This window comes from Rhamphochromis longiceps, linkage group LG6 (assembly GCF_057381845.1).
Source record: "Rhamphochromis longiceps isolate RC_006_pf linkage group LG6, R_longiceps_female_GT1.1, whole genome shotgun sequence".
In the NCBI taxonomy this organism is placed as follows: Eukaryota; Metazoa; Chordata; class Actinopteri; order Cichliformes; family Cichlidae; genus Rhamphochromis; species Rhamphochromis longiceps.
In genome coordinates this window covers 42,514,905-42,537,358 of record NC_140562.1, presented here as the reverse complement: position 1 = coordinate 42,537,358, position 22,454 = coordinate 42,514,905, and the positions used below count along the sequence as shown (strand labels likewise).

General features: G+C 40.0%; 1 protein-coding gene and 1 long non-coding RNA gene across 5 annotated transcripts in view; one reads left to right on the top strand and one right to left on the bottom strand.

Moving 5' to 3' along the window:
• The window catches only part of rptor (regulatory associated protein of MTOR, complex 1), a 217,397-nt gene that overhangs the window by 189,728 nt on the left and 5,215 nt on the right, over positions 1-22,454 (bottom strand). The gene's annotated exons all lie outside the window — the stretch shown is intronic.
• LOC146668802 (uncharacterized) lies at positions 12,235-13,926 on the top strand. Its single transcript, XR_014912011.1, has 3 exons — positions 12,235-12,993; positions 13,352-13,504; positions 13,863-13,926. It is a non-coding gene; the product is annotated as an uncharacterized LOC146668802 (long non-coding RNA).

Below are 22,454 nucleotides of genomic sequence, written 5' to 3'. Positions count from 1 at the left end.
GCTCCATTACAGACATTGCATTGCTCACAGTGGCGTGACATTCCCTGACACTGAAAATAAGACTGGAAGGATTTAAACCTAATGAGGTCAAATCAATGAAATTAACAACAAAAACAAAAAACAAATCAAGTTTGTCTCTTTACATGAATGCAGCTCAGCTTTTAGACTTCACTTTTGCAGGCGAGCCAGATATTAGAGACAAACAATCTCCTTGATCTTATTTTGACAGTCACTTGTAGCTTGTTCACAGACCATTTATTTCCAACTTGGCTTTCCCGTCCAGCAGGCTTGTTGGCCAGGTTTCGACTGTGGCACTCACTGATATCGTTCAGCTGCTTCTCCAAAAAAAATGAGCTACACGCACGATTAAAGGTACTCCAACGTCACTGTACTGTAGTGGTGCTAGTGAGTACTTGGCAAATTAAAGTACTTGGAGAGTCCAAAGCTGAAAAGTTCTTTCGTGTGCATTTATAAATGCATCTTTAAATCCAATGATATCGCATCAAAGGGGCTTAAAGTATGCCATTACCTCCCTTGTCACCACATCTAGACCATGGTGTGGTTTCTTGGGATGCACTCTATAAAGATTTTTTACGTCCTTCATCTTTCAAAGAAGGATGGTGGCTTTCCTTCAAGCGTAATGTCCCCTGACACACAGCTCAGGACTCAAATTGCAGAAAAGTCAATGAAAACTCGGGCATTTGGAAAGCTATACATTTATTATGTCGGGTTTCCGATTATCTTGTCCAAACCTTCATATCTTTTCATCTAAATCACTTAAAGATAAGAAGCATGCAGTTATTTCTTCTGCTGGGAGTAATTTTACTCTGTTAGCACAACAAAAAACTGTGATCTCCTTATGTGATACACAAGTGCATCTGCCATTTGAATAAATATAGACGACTAAAAGCGGCTGGAGTCCGACTGCCAAAACAAGGTGATTTATCAGCTAATGTGCAGCAAGTGTAGGTATTCTCTGGCAGTCCTGCAAAACACCTACAACAACGGCCTGGGAAAGGACATAAAACACGCCACAAAGATGCCAGCTCAACTGGGAAGACCCAGATCAGATTTGCCCTTTTTAAAATACAACAGCTGAAATGGCAGCACACTTTAGAGACATTAATCCAAAGTCCGGAGAGAGGTAAAAAGATGTTTCTGTTATAGCAGGTAAAATGTCAAAGAAAACTGCTGAGAAAACTTTAAGGTAATTTTTTTTTCCTTTTTTTTTTTTTACACCACCAACTAACAAACGCCAAAGAAAAGCATCAGCCTTGTCAGTTCAGGAAAACTGCAAAAATGCATATAATTAAGATCATAGTGTAAACAGCCCTGATGAAATTATTTGTTTCCATTCAGCTTCCCACGCAGATAATTTATAATCCATTCAATACAAATTTGCATGAGAATAATGGAGATGAATGAGGGACAGCGTTTCTTTCTGTTCCAGCTCAACACTGCGATACAACATGGCATTTGAGTGTGACAGTACGCAGATTAGAGCTGGGCGATATATCGAGTTTTTAAAACATATCGATATATTTTTATACGAGATATAAGATGTGACAATATCCTTTATATCGATATAGTCTATGTTACGTTATAATTATAGTTGTGGAGCCGCAAGTTTGCCTCTCTTTCGTCCACTTTTGTCTCTACGCAACGTTACTCCGCCTCGCCTTCACTGAAGACAACTCCCCCTCCTACCCCATCGCTTCACGTGCAGGCAGCGACAAGACGGACACGGCAAATCTCCGTTAACGAGTTACTGCGCATCGCCCCATGCGTGGGGCTGGACGGCGTCAACGTGCTAACGAGCTAAACATGCTAACGAGCTAACAGCGCTAACCCTAAAATCCTTTCATTCTCTCAAAAGTTGATAGCGCGCCTTATGTATGAATTCTGGTTGTGCTTGATGGCCGCGAACCGATTTTATGTGGTACACGGCGCTCAGCAATCTGTCAAAAATGTTTGAGTACGACTTTGGTAAGCTACGGAGCTGCACCGCTTAATAGATTGTCGGCGCATTACGGCTACCGAGGAGCTTCGCGGAGTGATACGTACTGTGCATCAACGTAATATTACCGTATTGTGTGTGTATAAGGACCATAAATGGCACCTGTAAGAGAGGTGGTTATGAAGCGGATTTCAAACTCCAGGCTGTCAGTCACACAGTAAAACTTGGGAACAGAGCAGCTGTGAAATCTGTCTTCGTTATTACGCTCAGCGTCTTTTAGTTTACATTTTGACTGCACAATTGTGAGCTCTTTGTTTAGCACAAAAACAACCTTGTTTTCTTTTATTTATGGAGCATTATTATTTAATGAATGCTCATAATTTAATTTTGAGTAATTTTTCATGTACATCTGTGCTGTATGTTAATAAAAGTGCCTGTGTGACATCTGGGACACACCTTTGACTAAGAACTCTCTTTTTGTTCTTACTTTATGGCTTAAAAAAAAAAAATCGAGATATATATCTTATATCGCCATCCAGCTAAAAAATATCGAGATATGAATTTTGGGTCATATCGCCCAGCCCTAACGCAGATGTGCGCCAAATTATTTCTACTGATTTATCTGCTTGTTTACTCCACTTATTATCCAATGCACAGTGAAAACAAAGACCAGTACTCCTGCATCAATTTTGTTTTTCTGGTTGGCCATCAGATATAATGGTGTCAATCTTCATGTGGCTTGTGTAAATGAGTTCCTAGCCTTGGGGTGGTGGTGGTGGGGCTTTCAGGCCTAATTGTGTAATTACTACTGGCATAAATAAAGTGAAAGTAACTTATTTTAAACTGTGAAATATCGAGGTGTCCTCATTCCCTTAATGTTGGTTATTTGCTGAATGGAGACCACGGGGACAAACATGAAAGTGCAGAATTTGCAGTTCCTTCAAAGGCTCAAAAGGGAAAAAAAAGTCAAAGCTCACAGAAAAATGCCAACTTTACAGCAGATATATTAACAGACTGGTACCTAAAAAGTAAAAATTAAAATATAACAAGCAAAAATACTGCCAATCAACGCCTTTGAAACAAGTTGTAAGTCGAGTTGTATTAAGGCCATTATAGCAGGTCATGGCCTCTTTGAGTGAAAGATGTAGCTGTTGGGAGTTTGGTTACTCAGCTGAAATATTTTTAGTTATCTGACAAATAATATGGCTTGCTGTGCAAAAATATATACATACATAGCATTAGCTGGTAATTTGTCCCTACATAGTCTTTTATTTACAGTCAAAGACATTACACACAGAGATATAGAACACAACAAACTATATAAATAGGCATTCATTCATTTTGTTTGTTTATTGTTTTTAATGTGTGCTCATCTCCTGAGCTCCATCAGTGGATTATCAACAGTCATCGACTGACAGGTGATCATATATTGGGAGCTAGATTTGCATTTAAGAATGACCTTTATTCAGTAAACATCGCACAAATTCATATTGATCAAAAAATGAGGTCAAGTATTTTCAAAGAGTTTACACTCCACGTAGTAATAATGTTCTTAAATGAACTTCAATAAACAACCTTGTTGGTGATTAAACCAGGCCGTGCTCTTCTAACATGTTTACTTGTGAAGGAATGAATCATCAATAATCATTGATTTTAAACTGTTATGTTGAATGCAAACTGTGTACAAACACAAACTTGAGTGTCTGTTACACTTTGATCTGGACTATATTTCAAAGGTCTTATTTGTCTGGAAGTAATATTAAGATATTATTAGGTGCTTCAGTATATACATATACGCATACACACACATGGGTATGTGGCACGGGGCATGTGAGAGAGTATATATATTCTTCAGAGTTCAGGCTGACTAAGGTTCAAAGAGAGCAAGGATTGGCAGAGCCTCGCCGACTGTGAAAAAGGAAAATAACCTTTTGACCCTGAACAAGTGGTTCGTTTATCATCAGATAGGTGGCAGTGGGCTGTTAATTTGCTTGTTAGCACTAATCTGAGTGAAAAACTCAACCAAAATTAGATAATAAAGGCATACTGGCCCTCGTGGATTTCCAATAATAGCATGGAGAAGTGAGAGAAGAATTAAGTAGTTAATTCTTTCCTTTGTACAGTCTGCTCTTTTAGTGGGATAAATAAAAAGGGGTGAAACAGAAGAGGGAGTGGGAGGGAGATAAAGTCTGTACGTGCAGCTCAGTGTGTGTTCATGTCTTCCTGTTTCAGCTCTGTAGATATAAGTGGTTGCTGTCCTGCTCTCATTAACTACACGTGACTCCGGGGGATTTTCCTGCCATTTCTATCCAGGCCCTTTAAGACTCCCATACAGCCCCGAGCACCACCTGCTATGTCGATCAATGGACCCTGATTAATCCATTTGTTAGGCCCGCCATAAATTAAGGTTATTAAGATGGTGGAGCGCATTGATCGTGTGCCATAGCAGCAACAGGTCAGATATTGGACGCTTAATCTTAAAATCCAGAAAAAGGCCAAACGTCACTACACATTGATCTGCTTTTTAAATATAAAGACTACGTTTTGGAGATCAAAAAGTTGCAAATGTGGCAGGTACATTAAAATGGAGGAAAGAGTGTTTACTATGTTATGAATTACTGTAAACGGGAAGCAAGGAGACAAAAAGGAAATGGACCCATACATGGCTGGTAGAGGCGGACAAAGACTGTGTTGTTCAGTGAAGTTTTATAGTTTTCCACAGCTGCATTTTCATTGTAGACGACAATAAAGCACAACACAAAAGAAACTCTAGTGGGAAATCACGCCGCTCAGCTGCCCGATATTTCCATCGTGATTCTAAAGTTACTCACGGGTGGCTTCATCTCTACAACATTACATTCATCTCTATACAACAGTCTTTAAAGACATCAAGGCCTTTTTGCAGATGTAGGAGCGCTCAGGTGAACAGGTGAACCACCAGTGGATGCTTGCCTGACTCTACAAGCTAATAGTAAGCTAGTGGTAAACTGCACCTCTATTATCATCGTCACCGTCATTAGTGAAAAAGTTACCTATTTTATAAACGCACAATAACTTATACAACCTATAAAAAAGGTTAATTCTTTGTTATCTAAGCCTGTGCTTTTTATCTGTGGCACCATGACAGATCGTCAGGTGTGCCATGGGAAATTATTTCACGTCACTTAATTAGTCTATAAAATGATTATTTAATTACTGCAAATAATCGGCCATTGTTGAGCATCTGTGTCTTTGATGCAGTGACTGGCAGAATAATAAAATACTCTTTCATGTTCGTGTGAAGCAGCATGTAGCGCAATAATGAATTTGTTGAATTAAGACAACAGACAGTGATGAGACATAACAACAATGGATAAATATTTGAAAAAGAAAAAATGAAGACTCCCAACTGGGGCCGGACAAATTGATAATACAGGTGAAGTGTCTGGCATGAGTGGTGGTCCAATCAAAGCAAAAACTGTGAGCTCGAGGCAATCCAGCGAGCGTTGTTTGTCTGGGTTTCCTTTCACTGGAGATCCAGCTGCACCAACTCTGTTATGCTTAGTGTGCAGAGAAAAGCTTAAATGCAATCTGTAAGCTAAACATCTGCTACTTCAAAACAAAAACGAGGACTATTTTCTTCAACTTCAAAGAAAACACTAAGAAACAGGTAACTTAAATGAGAAAAGGTCTCCCAGAGCTCTAAAAGCAAGCTGCTTAGTAGCGAATTTGAAGCCAAATCTCAAAAACAAAAAAATATCAGCTCATATCAGAATGTCTTGAGCATGGAGAACGTCTGTATGAGCAGTCGTGGACGACATAGCAAAGGCTTCGTTAGCAGAGAGAAAGAGATCCAGTGCTGGATCTTGCCCCACGAGGCGAGTGTCTGTGTTTGATGATTTGCACACTTGTTGCTCCTTATGAACTGGCTGTGGCGCAGCAAAGTACCGACTTGTGTTTGACCAACAGCGTTTTTGACTGATGACGGGTGCGATGATGCAAAGCTGTTTCAAGTTATGAGTGGTGTGCAAAGGCCGGCACAAATGCTAGATATATTTCAGCATATGAATGAACTGAACACATAAATGCAAGGCCAAAATGAAAACCTACTCACAAGCACAGACAAAATGGATTTTGTTCAAAAGGTGCACCTCTGGCAATAACATCTAGAAAGTGCCATCCTTTGGCATGTTCCCACTCACTCCAAAATGGCAAGCAAATTTCAACAATGCTGCACAGTGAGAGATAATAGAAAAGCATCTAAACACTCTTTAGAAGTTGTCGTTTTATTTCCCCTCACTGTCACTGAATGACTTGACTGGGGCCGAGAAAGCAGCAGTTTATGGAAAGGATAAGACAGTATAGGACCAGGAGAAACCAGCATAGCTGCCATAAAAACTCAAAAGAGAGCGAGCTACTGAGAGCTATTGAGGAAGAGCTTCATGTGCCATCAATCCATTTTCTTCCACTTATTCAATTCAGTGTCGCAGGGGGGGTTGGAGCTTATTCCAGCTGCCAGAGGACAAGAGGCAGGGTACACGCTGGACAGATTGCGAGTTTTTCACAGGGCTAACACAGAGAGACAACCATTCACACCTACAGCCAAGTTAGAATCACCAATTAACCTAATCCCACTAACTGTGTGTCTCTGGACTGTGAGAAGAAGCCGGAGTACCTGCAGGGAACTCGCAGAGACATAGGGAGAACATGCAAACTCCACACGGCCAATTGATAGATTCAAAAAGAGGACATTCCCGCTGTGAGGCAACAGTGTTGGCTTCATGTGCACATTTCTTCCATTCCTGCCAGTATATCAGCTTTGTGATCATCTAAACAGGGCTAGGTTTCACACCGAGTGAATAGAACCAAATAGAAAGAGTAAGGCCTCGATTCTACTCTGTTGCGGACACAGACAGTTGGAGACCCGATAACCGAGCCGTCATCCCGTTTACACAGCTTGAAGAACACCACATGTGTAGATGCTAGTTATAATGTAAATTATGGAGTTCTTTTCCTAACAGTCACAAAGAAAGTCACACAAAAAATTTCGCATTGACCTTCACAATCCACATTTGACAATAACATTTACTTCACACAATTTGCCATTTTATAACATTTTTGGTTGGTGGTGTGTTGCTAGACATTTTTCACCTACATGACATATGTCAATGCAACCAGTACTGTGGCAAACATGATTGACCAATAGAATTGGGACTACATATTCATATGGAGACATCTATTTACAGAGATTACGGTCAAATAGTGAAAGTATGAGATTGGAAAAGTTAAGTTGCCCGTTAGGACAAAGTCGGACCATTTAAACAATCACCAAGTCGCCCTCTGAAATACCGACAACCTGCCCAAGGTCCACCCTGTCTAGTACCCTATGCTAATGTTGTAAATGGCCGTCTCCAATTACATGTGTGTGTCTAGTCATTAGTGGGGTTTCTCTTGTCATGTTTTATTTGCACTTTGAGCCAGGTTGAAAAATAGAAGCTAAAGAAATAGCTGGAAACATGTAGGAAAAAAAACAACTGTCACACACACTTTGTCCAAAAACCTCTCATTTTTAGCTTTTTTTTGTAAAAAGATAAGAATGTTAGCCTTTTTTGCAGCTATAGGGGATTTATGGCATCACTCTTGGCTGGAAGCAGTGCTTAAACAATGGAAAAAATACAAACTTTGTCCAAAAACCTCTCATTTTTAGCTGTTTTCCACTTTTTCTTTGGTCATTTTAGCCTTTTTGGCCAGGGTGAAGGGAGTATCTGCCATCAAACAAGAAGACAGCCGCATGTAACTACGACGGTGTTTGCTAGTTCACCTTACGTGCATTAATGTAATAACGTGGTTAGCCTACTCAACGTAAATTACACACGAACAACATTAAGCTACTCACGCAGAGAAGAATGGCTGCTGCTGCCATCATCATCCTCATCATTTCTGCTACACTGGCAGGGCTAGGGGCCAGGACTCTACTCTTTGGGTTTTTGGGGGATGTTGCTAACTCCGGGTCCGATAACAGGCAACCCACCCGCAGTAGATGTGCTCGATGTGAGGTCTCGCAGCAAGCTATCAAGTAGGGCGAATTTCTCGGCTTTTAACAAAATGCTATACGTCACCAGGTGTTTCATCAGATTCGAGGTGTTACCTCTTTTGCACGGTATCACCTTAAAGCACTAGGGCAGGGATAGCTCAGTAGGTAGAGTGGTGGCCCCATGATCGGAAGGTCGGGGGTTCGATTCCCCTGAGGTACCCCTGAGCAAGGTACCGTCCCTACACACTGCTCCCCGGGCGCCCAGTGGCTGCCCACTGCTTCACTGAGTGAATGGGTTAAATGCAGAGAGGGATTTTCCCCACGGGGACCAATAAAGTACACTTTCTTCTTCTTTCTTCTTCTTGTTGCAGGCTGCTGAGTTTGCATCTTTTGCTGTGAAGTACAGCCAGACTTTTGACCGCTTCGCTTTGGGCATTTTTAATCTGTAGCTCTGCTCTAAAAGAACGTACATACCTGGGCCCACCTACTATCCTTGCAAAGGTAAAATGATTGGCTAGAATCCAAAGTGTATGACATCTCAGGAAAAAAAGCACCGAAATAAAGCACCAAAATGTGCGCTGCTTTTCTGGTTACTACTGTTTGCCATAACGGCACTGGATACCGGTACCCATCCCTACTGACGTCACTAGCCGTGTCTGGGCCCAAACTACGCTTCAGGTCCTAAAGTCAAACGAACACTGCGGGATCACTGAGTTGAGATTAAATAGAACAAGACACAAAGCATTGAAACAAGTTAAAATCACAACAACCTTATTAAACGCAGAGTAGTTTGGACCCGGAAGCAGGATTCATCATATCATCACTTAAAGACCGGATAGCTGCATTTATGTGTAAAAAGTGATCTGGTGCTTATGTAGCGCTTTTCTACTCTACTTCAGCACTCAGAGCACTAAAAAAGATTTTGGCATAGTTTAATAAACTTATTTGGTATTTTGACATTAGTTCTATTGAACAAGGCTGATGCTATTTCCTACCAGACAGAAAGCCAAGACAATATCCCACATCACACTGTTTACTTGCCAAACCTTCTACATCCATCTCAACCACAAGAGAATGACTGATACAGTTCATCAGTCTTCATGGCAAATGAAAACATCACCATTATCTCTGCACTAATTACAGTAACATAAAGAGGAAACACAAGATGGTGGAATGGAGATGCACTCATATCAATGCAATACTGTTTTTGAATTTCTTGGAAGTGTCAAAAAAAGAGTGTAACCTCATCAAAAAAAACAAAACTTCTGTTCTTTCCTGACAGCGTTAATATTCTGCTCCTGACAAGTCGGGACGTTGTTAACCAACTGGTATTTAATTTGGAGCTAGCAGTTTAATGGAATTTGCAGATATTTAAGCAAAGTCGCTGTTTTAATCAACGTAAAATCGTTAGCGTGCAATTCTTTTTAGCACCTTGCAAATACATTCTGTTTTCATGGCTCGGTAGCTAAAAGTCTATATGCTCCCTAATGAACTGCACGCATTGATTGAATTCAACTAATGAAGCAGAAGTAAAACCAGCACAGCCCACCTGTCTTGTTTCCACATTATTATTATTATTGTTATGAGCTTGGATATTGATGACATTGATTTCATTATCGTTAAGCTGAAAAACGCACCATGTCTGGAAACCAGCAGGGAAAGAAAGGAGACATATTTAATTGAATCGTATGTGTGTGATCAATAGTCAGAGAAACGTGTGTACCAACCAATACAAACCACAAAGCTATAAAAACCAAGCATTACTCCCATACTCCCTGCCATATAATAATGAATTCCTAGAAAACACATTTAATTTGGTGATCAGAGTCCTGAAAAAAAGAAAAGATTGCCTTGAGCCATGTGTAAATCCAAAACAAAAAGGTCGCTAAACTGCCCGATAAGTCCATTAGAATCTTAGACGGGGAAAAGAAAAAAAAAAAAAAACCTCAGGCCTTTTTTTTTTTTTGAAAAGTTGCTACAACAATTCAATATTCTGCTTTGACTAAATGTTACAACAACAATTTTTTGTCACTACAACAAAGTAACAAAAAACTCATTGCTGACAATTTTAAAACGCTGTCACACCATCATGGAGGAAAATCAGTGAAAAATGAAGCCACACTTTACTTGTATCTCCAAAATCTGATGTCCACAGACATGTCGAAGGACGAGTCACATTCTGGGTTTGATATAAGATGTGAAAACTACATGAAAGACAGGGAAACCAGCTCTTTCCAGCTGGTGTAGCTTTGCTTTTGTCTTTTGATCAGCAGTAATAAAAAAAACACAAGGGAAAATAAAAATGCACAAGTACAAAATCAAACTACCTCCCTACACTGTGTTAACAGTGTATTGCATTATGAGCAAAATAGTAGGGCTGCACGATTTTGCATAAAATGAGAATCACGCTTTTTTGGCTTAGAATTGAGATCACGATTCTCTCACGATTTTCTTTTCCAGTATAAATATTTATTGCACTTATTAACTGCACATCAACTTCGTAACAGTTGAGACTGAAGATAAAAACAATAAATAAACATAAAAACAACAAATGTCTCACATTTTGTTGTTGCCGCAAAATGTTGTACTGCTTGAAATTCCGTCTCCACCGTTGCTCGACGCTGCGTGTATAGAGCAGGTAGTGCAACAATAGAAAAATAGTTGCGGGACGGCACTGTGTAGTGTTTGTCTAGGGTGTTGATCATTTTCCTAAATCCCTTGTTTTGCACAGTGTTGATGGGAGCCATATCTTTGGTCAGGTGATAAGTAATAGCCTCCGTAATTTCTTTGTGCCTGCGGGAGTTCGACGTGTATAGGGAAGCGCTGTATAAGGTTCCCGTTATTAATGTTTGGGTGGTTGACCGGGACGGATTTTCTCCTGTCACTTTCTCGTCATCCCTGACGTGCTCTCCGTTGTTTTTTCCCTGCTAATTTTAGCAGCCAGCTTCTGTATCACGTGGTATAAGGCTCCGCCCTTGTCATTTGTTGAGCAGGAAGAGTGAGCGCTTGTTTTCATGCAGATTACGTCCCGGATCAAAATGCGGTACAATCGTCGTCGTTTTCTTTTTTTTCCTTTTTTTTTTTTTTTTTAAATCGTTGTCATTTGGAAATGAGATCGCACATAAGTATGAATCGAGATCGCGATTTTCTAACAATTAATCGTGCAGCCCTACAAAATAGAGTTCAATATTTTTCATTTTTAACACTGGAAGCTTTGGCCTTTTCATCTTTATGCAGAAACTGACAGGCAAGATAGGATCAAATTAAGTGTTGTTTCTACTAATGCGTCTAATGCGACTTCTGTAAAGTGCAGTCTGATGGCTGAAATTGGGTGTATAAATGTATTTTCCATATTTTTTAGATTCTACACAAGTTTTTGACAGATTTCTAAAATATTTGTCGTCTTGTTTTTATGACAGGCAGTCTAATAAGTTTGTTAAACACTGTATCCAGAATGATGTGTAAAGGGGTCGATATGAACTTCTCACCCACCCGCTGATGATGCTGTACATATCCTGTTTAGCTGTAAAATTAATGCTGATCTGCCTTCATGCCCAACAACCTGAACCAGTCCTAAAAACAAGCACAATGAGGCCATTCCTGTGACAGACAGGCTATCGAGTCGGGGCAGGGTTTCGTCAGCGTTTACGAAGAAACTGTTACACTATAAGAGGACAAGTTTGCATCAACCAGTCTAACGTCAAACTGCTTGCAGCTCAACAAGGGATTGTGAAGCATGACAGGTAGGAAGCGAAAAGTTCCTGTGCATGCATGACAGCTCAAGTTTCATGCTGCTTTGAGACAGTTTATCTATCATTCAAAACAATATTTAAAGCCCTGATGCCATTACATGTTTTAATATAAATGCAAAAGAAAATAGAAGTCTCTTTGGGAAGGACGGTAGGCAGCGGGGCAAAGCTCACAAACTGTCAAATCCCTGCAGTGTAGTGGTGGCAGCGTCGTGACATGAGGTGTTTAAGGAAGAGAGAATTTAAGGAAAGGAAGTTTTTGAAGAAATCCTGGAGTGAAAGAATTGCCTTTCAACAACAAAATTTACCAAAGCAAATGACTAACTCAGTAATATTATCAAAGATTCAGATGTTCCAGAATAAATATTTAGCCATTGTGTCATTTAGCTTGCAATCAAACTCAGTGGCTCTCCACTTCAAAAACAAAAAAAGTGTGTACTCTGTAATCCACCCAATTTGAGAAAATTCAAGGAGAACCTGTTAAAGGTTAGCACAGCACACTGAAAAAAAAAGGGACTGGCCATCTCTTGGATTTATGTAAGCATCTTGCATGTATTTAACACAATTGCCTCATGTTTTAAAGATAAATGTAACTATATAGTGTAAAAACTACATGATATGCAGAAAGGGTGTATTAAATTGTTCATATCATGTTCAGGTGAAGTAAGTCAATAAGATAGCAACGTTAAATCTCGTGAAACCACGCGTGATTTCATCTCGCGGGCTTTGGATCGTGGTTTAAAAAATGCATCCATCTCAGTCAAGTCGAGCAGCCAACTCTACGTTTTTGGTATGTCTTGATTTTTTGAATTAATGTTTACCATATTTCAGCCAAATGTAGTTAAACGTCTAGAGTGTCGCCATGTAACATGCTAAAAAAGAGCCGTTAGCTTATTTGCTGTTTTATCTGTTGTCAAAGAATTGGCGCTTTTTCATTTGAATTTGTCTTTGGCACAAGAGCCGTAATATCACATTAAACCTAATTACGAGGCACTCATAACATAATTTGGTTTTCTGTGTGAATAGATTTGCCAACTGACTCTTCAGTTACATTGTGTATTTACTGCACCGTGGTGTTAGTGAGATTTTGGACATTGAACAGCTTTAGCTAATATCATCAGCGGCATTATGCTAGCTTACATCCCTACCCCTCCTGCCCTCACCTGCTGTCCTTTTGTTTTTGTTTTTGTTTTTTTTGCTGCACATTGAGAGACGACCTCTATTCTGCATTTCACCAGGAGTCAGCTGATGGATTGTGGGTTCAAGGTGTTATGGTAAGAAAGTATATACTATTTTCGCTTAAGGTTTCTGTAACTTAATTATAATAGGTTTTTTATAATTATTAGGTGCATGCATACTCACCCTATTAATACAACTGAGAAATCCAAAATCTGCCATAGGTTTAACCTGTATGTATTGTCAGAAAGGTGATTACTGGACTCACATTAATGCACACTTGAACTGAAATGAGGTTGTAACTTGTGGGTTCTTGGGTTGCAAATCAGAAACAAACATCTTTGGATTTTTTTAATCCCATAAGATCTGGAAACACAGTTTTTATTCAACAAAACATTACTGATTAACCAAGCACAGTGCCTGCTGTTATTTCAAAATAATTTTATGTCATTTTAGATGAAATGCAGCATTCCAGTGCATCCCAACCATGCCTTTACAGTCAAGGTTTCTGACGGAGCTGAGTTTCTCTCTGACAGTCTGCTGAAAGTGTTTGCAAAGTGATCGGGGGAACAGGGCACAAAGCTAAAGGATGTAGCTGCCATGATGACAGTAAGAACTTTAAAATTCTTTAACTACAAAGTGTATATGTATTGCATTAGGTCAGTAAAAGAGTTTTATGCTGCATCCATTGAAACAGTCAACTATTACCCGTGAGTACTGATTCCACCGAAAGGATGCCATAATTTTCGTTATGCATTTACTGGCCCACTGAGAAAAAATCTTTTTTTTAAAATATATGTTCTGGAAACTATATATCCATAAAGTTGATGTCAAACAGGAACTTTTGATATTTCTTTGTAGATGCTGGTGTTGCATGTTGACTGGTTTAAGTTTTTGTCTGGGATCATTTTCTTCTGTGCTACTGAAAAGTTCACAAATCTCTGTTTTCTTTGTTATAATACTTTAGGATGACATTAATGCTCGAAGGGAGTCTCATCAAAGTGCTCCGCATCTGTGTGAAAGACAATTGCAACATCTTAGTGCAGGAGTTCATGGTGTTTTATGAGTAGATTGTGGCTTTGCAACATTTAAAAATGCATTTAGTTATCCACTTGATCCTCATTGGACTGGTTAGGACCAGTAGTCCTCTTTAATAATTTGAAGTTCACATGAGGCCTGGTAGTGAACTCGGCCGCCCCCCCTTGAGGCCCCACCCCCCTATATTAGGGGTCACATCAGTGTGAAAAAACTTTAAATTTGTCATTCTAGTGAACAAAGGAAAATCCCACCAGTATTTACATTAGCTTTTGTTTGAAAAAAAAAAAAAGACCAACTGACCAACAGCTAACCAAATTGTGGGGAAAGTCTAAATTCTAACATCTTCTGAGTGACATAACCTGGATTTCTGATGGGTTTTTGTTAGTCTTTCTAACAAAAACTAATGTAAAGCATTTGAAATTATTATGTTTTTCACTCTGTCTTAGAAACTCTGTTAGACCATGAATGGCAGCATGGCAGGCCACTCTTTGGCTATAGCTATTTACTATGTTGCTTGCATTGGTTTAAATTACTCTAACATTAGAACTGGTAGATTCAAAAGAGATGAGTTTAAAAGGGAATCTTAAAGAAATGTTTTGTGTTTAACCAGGACTTGACTGAGGCCACTGCACGGATTGAGAAAACCACAATGAACATCTGTCTCCAGAGGATGCACCAGGCAATGACTTTTCTGATGTTGGCATCATCATCGAGGGTATAGTAGTTCTTCAAGATCTGGATAACGTGACCTTTGCAGTAGCCATGCTGTTTGGACCTTTTTTATTCCTTCAAGATGAGTTACCCATCACAGCTCTGCTACACTTTTGAGGTGATTCAAAGGGTGGTAATGGAGTTGGATGCAACTCAGCTCTCAAGAAAAGCTCACAACTAAGACAAAACTACTCCTGCAAGGAAAGCTCACTGTTATGCATGCAAGCTGATCAGCTCTAGGTGAGAGGACATTTAAATCTCACACTTGTTCTGCTGCATTTTTGAAGCTCAATTCCAGGAACAGATCGCAGGGTTCATTTTTATATACTCTGCAACTGCCATGAGGACGAGCCGTTTTTTGTTGTTGTTTGTTTTTCCTTTTGCTCTGTACAGCATTTTGGCAGCATTTTTTAAATTTCTCTTTGTATTTTTTCTTTCTTTTACTAGTGAAGAGATGTAGCGTGAACAGTTATGCAGTCTAAATATCCCATATGGGTCGTGTGAAATGGTATTTTCAGTTTCATTCAGTTGAAGTAAAGAACGTTGAATATTTCTAAGTGTGCTGTTTTGAACCAAGATGTCACAGTATGATCAGTGCTGTAATTTTTGACAGTCACTGTATCAATGTTATTTTTGCATCTCTTGAATAAAGGTTTTGACCTGCAGGTGCTAATTTCTTTAGTTATTGGGGTAAAATGGGTAATGTTAATAGGAAGGTGTTTGCCAATTCAGTAACCTAATTTAATGTTAATGGAAACTAACACTACCTCAAATTGTTTAGTTATAATTGTTGTTTAACTGAATCTTGATGTCAGAGGCCTTAAATAGAATGTTTTGATTTGTTCTTTCCCAACATTTTTCAAAAGAAACAGTCTAATTTCTTTGCTGTGATTGATTCCAGAGAACACGGAAGAACTGACATTATTTAACTGTTGATTTATGTAGATTCAGTGGAGGAGTAATGTCAGTTTAATTCTTTACCTACTGTCAATGCAGTGAAATTAGACATGTTGTTTTTAAAGGTTACTGGTGGATGCCAGCAACCATCTTGGAAGAGAACAATACAATCTGTTATAAGGCCTCCATTTGAAAATTGTGTATTTGATGCTAGAATATAATAGCAAAATGTAATTTGAAGATAACATGTAGCATTTAAGTGACCAAGTAGTATTGGGTAAAAGTTATTGAATGGTGTTGGGATAAAGTGAGAAAATTGTGAAGGATTAAAATATTTCAAGAGCTCAAATTACTTCATCAAAACATGTTTAAGTCACATTTTATCAACACAAATTGCACAGGTTTATTGAACATGAATAAATTGTGTTAATTTAACTCAATTGTTTAAGTTGCTGCCAAAGCAAAACATCTGTGTGCAACAAATGTCCACCATTGAATTAAGTAAATCCAACAACATATTTTTTTCAGTGCAGCATTATCATTCTGTTTTTAAATCATCCCCACTTCATATTTTTCACCTGATGGTAATCATCCCATCTTCTGTGGCTCTGCACACTTTGAAAACCCCAGAGGTACTGGGAATATTTTGTGGTCTTTACTAATAAAAAAAAAAAGTCAATTAATTGATTAATAGTGCAACTTAATAAATTAGAGAATTGTATGTGAATCCAAAATGGAGCCAGCTGCTAATGATTTTAGAAGACTGGTAGTATGAAACAAGAAAAAAAAGCCCAAGAACACAAAAACTCCATGCAAAGCCAAAGATGGCTCGAGCCTTTAGAAGGTTCTCAAAAATAAATGAGTGCAGAGACTTCCGGTGGCTCGTAGCACCGCATGGCCGCATAGAGAGTGACCTCCGGCACCAACCGTGTGTTTCCCCGGACTCGAGAGCTGTATTAGGGCTACATTGCCATTTTTCGACTCAAGAATGAGTGGGGATAAATCTAAAAAGGGAGGATACGGGCTACGAAACATTCTTGACTGTGAAATGGAGAAGGACGCCGCGGCTAGTGAGGCAAGCCTCGCATCGGGACAAGATGGCGACCGAGGTGAAGGTCTGGGTTGGCTTCGGGATGCTGTGAGTAGCGTACTGGTGGCCGAAATGGCTACATTGCGAACCGAATTGAAGAGTGACTTCAAAGCATTCGGTACGGAATTTCGGGAGGATGTAAAGAAGCAAATGGCCGAACTCTCTAAGGAATTGAATCAAAGATTACACGAGATGGCGGATCAGGTGGAGGAGATGACTGGTCGGCTAAAGCACGTCGAGGACAACATGGCTGACTCGGAACGCTGGGACATTGGTGTTAGGGATACACTTGTGCAGCTGTTGGAAAATCAACGGGCGCTTCAGGAAAAGGTGTCCGATATGGAGGGCCGCGCTAGACGCAAGAACATCCGGATCTACGGCGTACCGGAAAACTCAGAGGGCTCGTCGGTGACTACCTTTGTTGAAAATCTGATCAAAGAACACCTAGGCGAAGATTTCGGCCCGGACCGTGCTCTCGGCATTGAGCGCGCACACCGCGCGTTGGGACCGAAACCACCCCCGAACGCCCCACCACGCTCAATAATAGTGCGCTTCCTCCGGTTCTCTGTTAAAGAAGAGATTCTCCGCACGGCGTGGAACAAAGGGGTACATATCCAAAACAAACGGGTGTATTTCGATCATGACTACTCTCTGGAAGTGCAGAAAAGGAGACGGGAATATATCCCAGTTAAGAAGGCTTTGAAGGACAACGGGATCCGTTTCCAGACACCACTAAGTAAGATGCGAGTGTTTTATGCGTCAGGCAATGTCCTATATAATACCGCGAGCCAAGCTGCCGAGGATTTAAGAAAGCGGGGAATAGCCGTGGGTAAGATCACCTTGGGGAACCAAACCAACAGGATGACAGAGGACACGATAAAGCAGCTACTTCCTTGGGAAACGCAGACAGCACACTGCGGGGGCGGCTTCCAGCAGCACGTGTGGGAAAAACTCCAAGCATTCCGGAGGGAGCAAGCAAAAGTGTCAGCAGACGAGTGAACAGCTGATGGCGGGACAACGGTGAGATAGCTGGCGGTAGAGTTTTGATAATCTAACCGCAGGAACACTGACTTTCGTATCCTTCAGAATTCATATTTCTTTAGGTTGGTGCCTACGGACATGGTTAGAGAACCACCACGTTATGTCTAGTAGCGATAAGAGACTGTTTCGTTTATTTTTTGCCCTTTTTTGGCTTTTTTGTCGGTCACTCCCCTCTTGTCGGATGAGGGGCCCCACCCTGTGGCCAGTCCCCTCAATGTCAAAGGATACTGTTATATCCTTTGTATTGGAAGCTCCTGTTAATGTTTTGTGTGTTTGCTGTTCAGTGAGTTCTGGTTGTGATGTTCTGAGGTCTGGGTTGATTATGTTGTATTCCACATATCCACTTGATGGCTTATAATTTCTATAAAATGCTGTCACTAAATGTAAATGGCCTGAATAGCCCTATTAAAAGAAGCAAATTAATTGCCAAATTGAAAAAGGAGACAGTAGACTTGGCATATTGGCAAGAAACTCATCTAGATAATGCAGAACATGAGAAATTTAAAAAGATGGGTTTCAGACATACATTTTATTCATCGTATAGGGCCGGGAAAAAACGAGGAGTAGCTATCCTTATCTCAAATAAAATAAAATTTGAACATATATCTACTATAAGTGATAAGGAAGGTCGGTTTGTTTTAGTAAAAGGTAGAATAGAGAATAAGACGGTCACACTATTAAATGTCTATGCACCCCCAGGAAGCAACGCAAGCTTCTTTAAGAAGATATTTGATTTGATCTCTAAGGAAACGGTGGGAACTCTTATTTGTGCAGGAGATTTTAATTTACTGTTAAATCCCAGATTAGACTCAAATAATAGGGACAGGAAAAGCACGTCTGGAGGGAAACGGGTTAAAGGAATGTTAACGGAATTAGGGCTTATTGACGTGTGGCGATCTATCCATGGGTCAGTGTCAGGATTCACTTTTTACTCTGCTCGACACTCAGTGTATTCGAGGATAGATTACTGTTTTATGTTTAATAGGGATTTACACAGGATAAAAGATTGCAGAATAGGTCCAAGAGATGTCTCTGACCACAGTGGACTTTATATAACGTTACATTTGGACGGGACACGGAAGACAACTTTGTGGAGACTAAATACCGGTATGTTAAATGACCCCGCTTTTGTGAAACAAATGACAGCCGATCTTAACTTGTACCTGCAGGACAATGATAATGGAGAGACAAATCACAGTATTGTATGGGATGCAGCCAAAGCTGTCCTCAGAGGTAAAATAATTGCGTGGTCGACCATGATTAAAAAGAAAAAGTCACAAGAATTGTTACAACTGCAGAATAGATTAATGGCCTTGGAACAGTCAGGTCTAAAGGATAAAAATACTACAGTAACCCACCAGATCAGACAGATTAAGCAGGAGATAGATAAGATATTGAGCGAAGAAGTAGAGAAAAACATAAGGTTCATGAAACAGAGGTATTATGAGGCGGGGCCTAAGGCGGCGAAGCAGTTGGCGTGGCGGATTAGAAAACAGCAAGCTGAAAATAATATTTATAAGATTAGAGACCCGGTTGGTAACAATGTTGTAACTGACCTGGATAAAATTCAAAAAGCGTTTGAAAAGTATTACAAATCCTTATATAGTCAATCTACTCAGGGTGATGTAAATAAGATGACTGACTTTTTGAATTCCTTAGACCTGCCTACGATTGGTCGAGAAGCAAATAGTAAGTTAACGTCCTTAATATCTCGGGAAGAAATAATTAAAGCTATCTCCAGCCTTAAATCCAATAAATCACCAGGTACCGACGGGCTCCCTGCCGAATGGTACAAAACCATGAGGGAAAGCCTTCTTCCCCTGTTGGAAACTAGTTTTAACTACATTTTGAAAGGAGGTCTGGTACCTCCCTCTTGGAAGGAGGCCTTCATATCGGTTTTGCCAAAGGGGGGACAGGATAGACTAAACTGCAAATCTTATAGGCCTATAAGTGTCCTGAACTCAGACTATAAACTATACACAACTATTTTGGTGCGAAGAATGGATGCTGTAATGCCTTCTTTGATTGATGAAGACCAAACGGGTTTCTTGAAAAATAGACAAACCCACGATAATATTAGACGAGCTTTACACATCATCGAACACATTAATAATAAGAAAAAAAGCTCAATTATTCTTAGCTTAGATGCTGAAAAAGCATATGATTCAGTGAATTGGGACTTCCTCTTCCTAGTGATGAAAAGATTTGGTTTCTGTAGCGAGTTTATAAGATGTTTCCAAGCTCTTTATTCTCTCCCTACTGCCAGAATAAAAATTAACGGTAGCCTCTCCGATACTATTTTTTTAGAACGAGGATGTAGACAGGGGTGTCCAGCAAGCCCCTACCTCTTCAGCTTGTTTATCGAACCTCTAGCCCAGGCTATACGTCAGGAAACATCGTTGAAAGGGATTGTAATAGGAGGGGACGAGTACAAGGTGTGTTTATATGCAGATGATGTCTTGGTGACAATCATGGATCCCAGCTCAGGTATACCAGTATTAATGGGGATGTTGGAAACATGTGGCCTGTATTCAGGGTATGTCCTTAATGTCAAAAAAACTCAAGTTCTGTCATTTAATTTTTCTCCGGACCAGACACTACTGGCAAAATTCAAGTTTAATTGGGAGGCAACTGCTATCAAATATTTGGGAGTGTTTCTGCCTAGAGATCTGACACAACTGTACGATATTAATTACAGTCGTATTAATAGAGAAATATATAGCGATCTCAACATTTGGGCCTTGCTCCCTCTCGACCTTGGCAACAGGATACAGATAATTAAAATGAATATTCTCCCCAAACTACTCTTTTTCTTGCTTTACCTATTCAAATTCCAGAGAAGCAATTCAGGGAATGGAATAAGCAGATTTCGAGATTCATTTGGCTTAACAAAAGACCACGGGTGAAGTTCTCTACTTTGCAGTTGCCGAAAGACAAAGGGGGCTTGGCTCTACCTTCATTAAGGAATTACTACTTATCTGCTCAGCTGAGGTCCTTGGTGTGTTGGTGTAATCCATCTTTTTGTGCGAGGTGGAAGACTATTGAGATGTCTCTCTCAGACACGCCAATCCAGTCTAGACTTGGTCACGCGGCTTCTGATTTGGACGATACCTTGACGCCCAGCCACTGGGTCACTTTTACATTAAAAATATGGAGGGGAGTGGTCAAGCAGGCGCAACTCCAGGAAGAGATAAAACTTCTGAGGTGGCCAGCGTATGACCCTGATTTTCTACCTGCTTCCCACGATAGTAGATTTAAACAATGGGTGTGGCATGGAATCACTGCTGGGTGTTTGGTTATTGTAAAATCTAAAATTATGGCTTTTGATACCCTATGCAAGACTTACGATCTCGGGAAACAAGACTTTTTTCGATACTTGCAACTCCGTGACTATATTGGCAAAAGACTGAAGAGCTGTGTCCGTGGAGACTTCTCGATTGTTAATATTTTCATTGATGCTTATGACTCTGGGAGTAACAGAGCCTTGATAAGTAAACTGTATAAATGTCTGACTAAGCTCAAAGGGCACTCAACAATTTACATAAAGCAGAAATGGGAAAAAGAAATGGACATTGTGTTTACAGAAGATGGGTGGGCACGGATCTGGGAGACACAGTTTACCACGACTAACTCCAACATGTGGCGGGACTTCTGCTGGAAGAACATTATACGCTATTTCATAACGCCTAAACAGAAGTCTAAATTCAGTGCTACACCTGCGTTTTGCTGGAGGAATTGTGGGGAAGTCATGGCTGATTACGGTCATATATTCTGGTCCTGCCCACTCATACGACCCTTCTGGACGGAAGTTATAAAGATAATTACAGAGGTGTTGGGATTCCACGTGTCCTGTACATTTACCTCATTGTATCTGGGGTATTTTACAGACGATTTAGTTGCAGATGATGTTTACCTTCTGAAAGTTCTCTTGGCTTCTGCGAAGAAGGCCATAACAAAACGCTGGCTCTGTAGAGATCCTCCCACTGTAACACTTTTTACCTCTATAGTGGAAGACGTCAAATTGATGGAATGTATGACTTTCACTCTGCGACTGCAGGGAGATTTGGGAAGGAGACGGTGGAGAAAATGGCTGGACTTTACAGCTTGTGGCAGCACCCTTTGATGCATAGAATTAGCAATGCAGACTTGTTGACGTATGTATGTGTGGATGTGCAGATGTATGTACAGGTGTATGTTATCTTCCCATGACCTCATACTGTTTCTGTTTTTTCTTTTTTCTTTTATCTTGTTGCATAAAAATGTTCCTAAACAAATAAAAAGTGTCAAAAAAAATAAATAAATAAATGAGTGCAGACACTGCAAGCTAAAGCTAGCGTAACAACTATTCAGTCACTTGAAAGCTAATCAAGGCAAATATGAAGCACTATTTTGTTTAAAATGCTGATTCTTAATACAGTCATACCAAGTGTGACATCTGTTAAAATGGTCAGTGTCAGCTGATGTTTGGAAACTATTGGGCTAAAAATAAAGTGTACATCCTGAGAATCAATAACGCCCTGCACTGCAATCCATTATCTCTACAGGTGGATGTTCAGGTTTTTGTGCCATCAAGATAAAGGTTTCATGCTCTCTGTTCACTGTGGGGGAGGGGAGGGACAAAAATAGATATGAAAGTGCTGACAGCACTAGTTTAGGTTTTTCAGTTTATCGATGGGAGTCAATCTAACCCCTGAAAAAAAAGAAAGAAAAAAAAAATCACTGCAAACCTAACCCCGCTCATTAACGCTCAGTCAGACTAAATGCTCGACTTCAGGTCTGACA